The sequence below is a fragment of the Monodon monoceros genome, unplaced genomic scaffold (genome assembly GCF_005190385.1).
Source record: "Monodon monoceros isolate NGI ecotype Baffin Bay Population unplaced genomic scaffold, NGI_Narwhal_1 Super_Scaffold_16, whole genome shotgun sequence".
NCBI lineage: Eukaryota > Metazoa > Chordata > Mammalia > Artiodactyla > Monodontidae > Monodon > Monodon monoceros.
In genome coordinates, this window is record NW_021703772.1 from 25498432 (window position 1) to 25504431 (window position 6000).

The window sequence follows — 6000 nt, forward strand, 5'->3', positions numbered from 1 at the left end:
AGATATGCCAAGCTTGCCATATATAGTTAATTTTGGAAGGTAAGCATGGGCAATACAACATGCACTCTGAAATATCTTCAAGATTTCAAAAGGAGAAACTTTTCTTCATCTTAAGTCAGTTAAAAAAAGAACCTTAATTTTTGAAAATCTACAACCAATTCAAACTCATAAATCTGTATGTGTTTGTATATAAATGAAAATTCTTCCCAAGATAGGCTCTCTACTTTTTTTCTCAATAAAATGATATGACTTATTAGTCAAGAGACAATACAAGTACAACTCGTTATTACTCATTTAGGAGACATTAAATATCTTCTGTCAAGTTGAAGTAGAAACAGAACAGTGTGCAATCCTTTGGACTAAATCAATCATATTGGGAGGGCTTCTGAATCATTTCTAAGATGTAGATTTAACTTTTGAAAGCAGCTTCTGAAAGGAGTTTCCATTTCATTTTAAATATTAAGCCCACTCTATATGAATACCATTCTTTCTCTGAAAACTGTCAATCCATGTATTCATTCACTTGTTTATTTTTGAAAATTCATTCTTCATTCAACATTTATTTATTTATTTATTTACTTTTTGATAGAGTCAGCATTTATTAAGTGCCTAACATATTCCAGGCCTTTCTTTTTTTTTTTAAATAGATCCTTATTGGAATATAATTGCTTCACAATACCGTGTTAGTATCTGTTGTACAACAAAGTGAATCAGCCATATGCATACATATATCCACATATCCCCTCCCTCTTGAGCCTCCCTCCCACCCTCCCTATCAAACATCTCTAGGTCATCGCAAAGCACCAAGCTGATCTCTCTGTGCTATGTGGCTGCTTCCCACTAGCTAACTATTTTACATTTGGTAGTGTATATATGTCCATGCTACTCTCTCACTTCATCCCAGATTACCCTTCCTCCTCCCCATGTCCTCAGGTCCATTCTCAACATCTGTGTCTTTATTCCTGTCCTGCCCTTAGGTTCTTCAAAATATTTTTTTTGGTTGATTCCATATATATGTGTTAGAATATGGTATTTGTTTTTCTCTTTCTGACTTACTTCACTCTGTATGACAGACTCTAGGTCCATCCCCCTCACCACAAATAACTCAATTTCGTTTCTTTTTATGGCTGAGTAATATTCCATTGTATATATGTGCCACATCTTCTTTATCCATTCATCTGTCGATGGACACTTAGGCTGCTTCCATGTCCTGGCTAATGTAAATAGTGCTTCAGTGAACATTGGGGTGCATGTCTCTTTTTGAATTATGGTTTTCTCAGGCTATATGCCCAGTAGTGGGATTGCTGGTTCGTATAGTAGTTCTATTTTTAGTTTTTTAAGGAACCTCCATGCTGTTCTCCATAGTGGTTGTGTCAATTTACATTCCCACCAACAGTGCAGGAGGGTTCCTTTTTCACCACACCTTTTCCAGCATTTATTGTTTCTAGATTTTTTGGTAATGGCCATTCTGACCAGTGTGAGGTGATACCTCATTGTAGTTTTGATTTGCATTTCTCTAATGACTAGTGATGTTGAGCATCTTTTCATGTGCCTCTTGGCCATGTATATGTCTTCTTTGGTGAAATGTCTATTTAGGTCTTCTGCCCATTTTTTAATTGAATTGTTTGTTTTTTTAATATTGAGCTTCATGAGCTGTTTGTATATTTTGGAGATTAATCCTTTGTCCGTTGTTTCATTTGTAACAATAAGTTGTTTCACTTTTTCCCAGCCTCTTCAATAAGTGGTGCTGGGAAAACTGGACAGGTACATGTAAAAGAATGAAATTAGAGCACTACATAACACCATACACAAAAATAACCTCCAAATGGATTAAAGACCTAAATGTAAGACCAGACACTATAAAACTCTTAGAGGAAAACATAGGAAAAATACTCTTTTACATAAACCCCAGCAAGATCTTTTTTGACCCACCTCCTAGAATAATGAAAATAAAAACAAAAGTAAACAAATGAGACCTAATTAAACTTAAAACCTTTTGCACAGCAAAGGAAACCATAAACATTCAACATGTATTGAGTACCTCTGCATGTAAGCCATTATTAGACATGAGATTCAAATATTTTGACATAACTACTACTTTCAAGACGTACCAAGTTTAACAAAAGACTCACGCAGATACAAAGACAGAGTGTAGCATGATAGTGTTATAATCAAGTATTCATTAGCCATTATGGAGCATAGAGAAGCCTGTAATCAATTTCTTCAATTGAAAAGACATAAACGTGATGCTTAATTTTTTCTAGAAAGCAATTCTTTTCTCTTGGTCTCCTCCTCCCTCTAAGAACATTGTCGTAGCTCATGGAACAAACAGCATCCTCTTTGTCTTGACCATCGGCATAAGAAAACTTTCAATTTGCTGCTCATTCTCTAAAACAAAGTAATTTGCTTTGTTTCAAACTGACAGCAATGATAAACCTAGTGTTTACTATGTGTCAACACATATATATTGTCTCTTAATACTTACAAAAATCCCATGAGGTTCTATTATCATTATTTGTCACAAAGTTAAGTGACTTGAATGGCCAAAGGTGACTCACACGGCCAATGGAAGAGCCAGATCAGTCTGCCTGTACTACACATACTATTGCTTCACAGTGATTAGAAAATGTTATTTTCAATATGGTTGTTTTTTGGCATCAACCTCAACCTCTGAGATACATGTTGTTTGGGAAACTCCCTAGGTTTTTTCTTGTAAAATGCATCTCCCAACCTGCCCTATACTTCTTGCCCACCTTCCCCCATTTAGAAGGTCTGGTATAGAAAGAGGCAAAGATAGAGACCTCAAGTAATTTCTCATTCATATGAAAAATTTGTCTTGTAGCTCAGTGGAGAGGAGATAGGGAGATAGAACTAAAAATTTTAAAAATTATATCAACTGATAGATATTGAACATCAGTTTTTTTTTCTTTTTTTTTTTTTTTTTGTGGTACGCGGGCCTCTCACTGTTGTGGCCTCTCCCGTTGCGGAGCACAGGCTCCGGACACGCAGGCTCAGCGGCCATGGCTCACGGACCCAGCCGCTCCGCGACATGTGGGATCTTCCCGGACCGGGGCACAAACCCATGTCCCCTGCATTGGCAGGCGGACTCTCAACCTCTGCGCCACCAGGGAAGCCCCAGTGTTTTGTTTATGGCAAGGAAAAACACCTTTAAGGTGTGTAAAAGAGGCACCATTTTCTTCTCTGTACACTTAGGAAAATGGTCAAATCATGACTTTGATATTTATAATTTTATGTGACAAATTCATTACCTTTATTAAAACAGGGAAATTTCAAGAAAATAGTTTCCTTCCTTAACATGAAATGTTATAAAGGCCAAGGGCTTGAATCTTTTCCTTTTTATAAGGATTCTCAAATTCTAACTTTTCTGTTCATCTTAATTTATGCTCAGTGCAAGGAATTCATAGTAAAAGTTTGAGTTAACTGAAGGGAATTAGTAAGAAAGTAGAAACCTCACGAGGAATTATTTGGCCTTTAGTCATCATTTCTTATTCCAGTTATTATTTAAACAATGTTATCTGTATATTTCCTTTTACTTTTTCAGGTCTTTGTTAAAGGAATTTTTCTTAAATATCATTTTATTTTCAGGCATTAAAAAGCCTTATTATTCATCTATATTTCTCTATTTTTTCTGTCTGGCTTTATGTAACTTGTATGGTAATTTCTAATATGTGCAAATGCTGTTTTCCCCCCTTCTTTCCTATAAAGCTAATTTGTATTATTTTATAGTTAGAAAATGTTACTTCAATTTTAGGTTCTGTGACCAACTTATGTGGTAAGGGAACGTTTTAAAGTGAATTTTAATCAAAGGAGTTTTGAGCATGTTTGTTGGACTTTGAAACCAAAAAGTAATTCAGTTTTTATATATAGACTCCCCTGCTCACTAGCTGAAAGTCTTAAAGTTCTGAATATCTTTACAACTTTGCTTCTTTATTTGTAAAATAAACACAATAGTACATATATGATTGTTAGGCAATTAACTTAAAAAATTGCAGAGTATCTGAAATGCTAGGCAAATCAATACTTATTCCGTTCTTTTAGAATCACCCCTAAAGTGATTCTAAATAACCTTAAAGCAGTGAGTCAACTAAAAATACAATGTGGACTTTTATCCAGCAAGTTGCCAGATACAAAAGCAAGTAATGCTAGAAAACATTCATCTAATTTATATCTATTGTTGTTATTATTGTTAGATATCCTTTTAATATTATCTCAAAAACTTTACCAAAATAATATACCAAAAGCACTTACTGTAACATGATGTAGAATAGGAAAATGTGAGAAGCTATCTAAACTTCTGCACACTTCAGTTCTCTGTATCTGTAAAATGGGGATGAAAAAAATCCTCACAGAATATTGTGATGGTTGACTTTCTAATATATCTAAGCGTGTTGTCCATTGATGGATGTAGAGTGGGTGTTTGATCGTGTTGAAATAAATAAGACCATCTATTTATTCAGAGCTATTTATTCAGAGCTTACTATAACAAGGGAGTCAACCACTGTCACTTGTGTTTTGGGAGAGACTCAAGGGCAGATGGAGGAATGGGAAACATTTATAGTGGAGAAAAAGGAAGGCTTCAGGAATGGCCTGATTGGAGGCTATTGGCATAGGGAATCTAAAAGAGGGCTAACTAGAAGCAGAGCATCCTATGGGTTAGGTGTACATATTTGGCTTTCTCTGGTTGGCTCTAAGTTGAAAGTGGTGACAAAAATTAGGGAAGCTGCTAGTTATTAATCAAATCCTGGTCATTTAGGGCCAATTGTTAACAGAAGTTATTGTTTAGCTTCCTGGATTGCTACTAAAGGTAACAATCAGGCTTCCTGCAAGTCCGATTTATAAGTCAACTGCATTCCTGGGCTGTTTATTTTAGCTATGGTTTTCTGGGCAGGTTGCTGTTAAGTGTGAATTAGGTTACTGATTTCATATATGATCCAGCCATTGTCTGTTTGTATATTCAGTCTATCAAGAGGTTTTAGGTTCCCTGCTGCCTCTCTTTTCTCTTGACATATTTATTTAAATGCATACTGCCTTACATTTTCAACTAAGTGTTCAGTACGATTTTGGAATTTCTGCACGGATTATTTTTCTGTTAATATGGATATGTTTTGTCTCTTTCTTTTGAGTTACCCAGATTTATGTTTGTTTAGTATAATGAGCTGTATATTAAATGCAACAGCAATGAATAAGAATGGCTAATACATCGATGCAGCTAAAGATACTTTAGCTTTAATGATATTAGAAAGTTGAATTTAATGTAAAAGCTTCAGTGCATTTATATAGAGGAGGACATGATTCAATTGTTGCAGGATCATTCAGTCATTTGTGGTGAGTAGTTTTAAAGATTAAGTGTCCTACCTCTTTCAGAAAACATCAACAAACACATGAAGTATCCAGGCCAGGGGAAGACAGAGGAACTGTCTTCCTCTGTAGCTGCTCCACATTGGTAGAGCGGGTGATCCACAAAGGATCTATCATTACAATTTAAAGTTTTCTCCACTTCTTTCCAATCTGCTAAGAAATAACTCTATTTACAGATTTGCATTTTTCCTCCTCTTTGTCCTTTCTCTTCTAGGATGGGTATATAAATGAATTGAAAAACTGGACAAAGTATAGGCAGGAAAAGTGAAGGGTGAAGAAAGAAAAAGGGGTTTGGTATTTCACAAATTTGATCAGCTTCTAAATAATTGAATATAGGCTGAATATTTGACTGCTCAGAAAATATAATTCTATATACTTTATTTTATACCTCTATCACTTTGCCATCAGTTAAGATTTCATAACTTTGATAAAGGTATTTTAGCAAGGGTTTTAACATACATTGTAATGATCTTTGAGATTTTTACTAATCTATAGGAAAGAAAGAAAGAAAGAGAGAAAGGGAGAAAGAAAGACAGAAAGACAGAAAGGCAGAAAGAAAGAAAGAAAGAAAGGAAGGAAGGAAGGAAGGAAGGAAGGAAGGAAGGAAGGAAGGAAGGAAGG

At 35.1% G+C, this 6000-nt stretch overlaps 1 protein-coding gene across 1 annotated transcript in view; it reads left to right on the plus strand.

The window, feature by feature from the left end:
- Window positions 1-6000, plus strand: part of ERBB4 (erb-b2 receptor tyrosine kinase 4) — a 671873-nt gene that overhangs the window by 637486 nt on the left and 28387 nt on the right. The gene's annotated exons all lie outside the window — the stretch shown is intronic.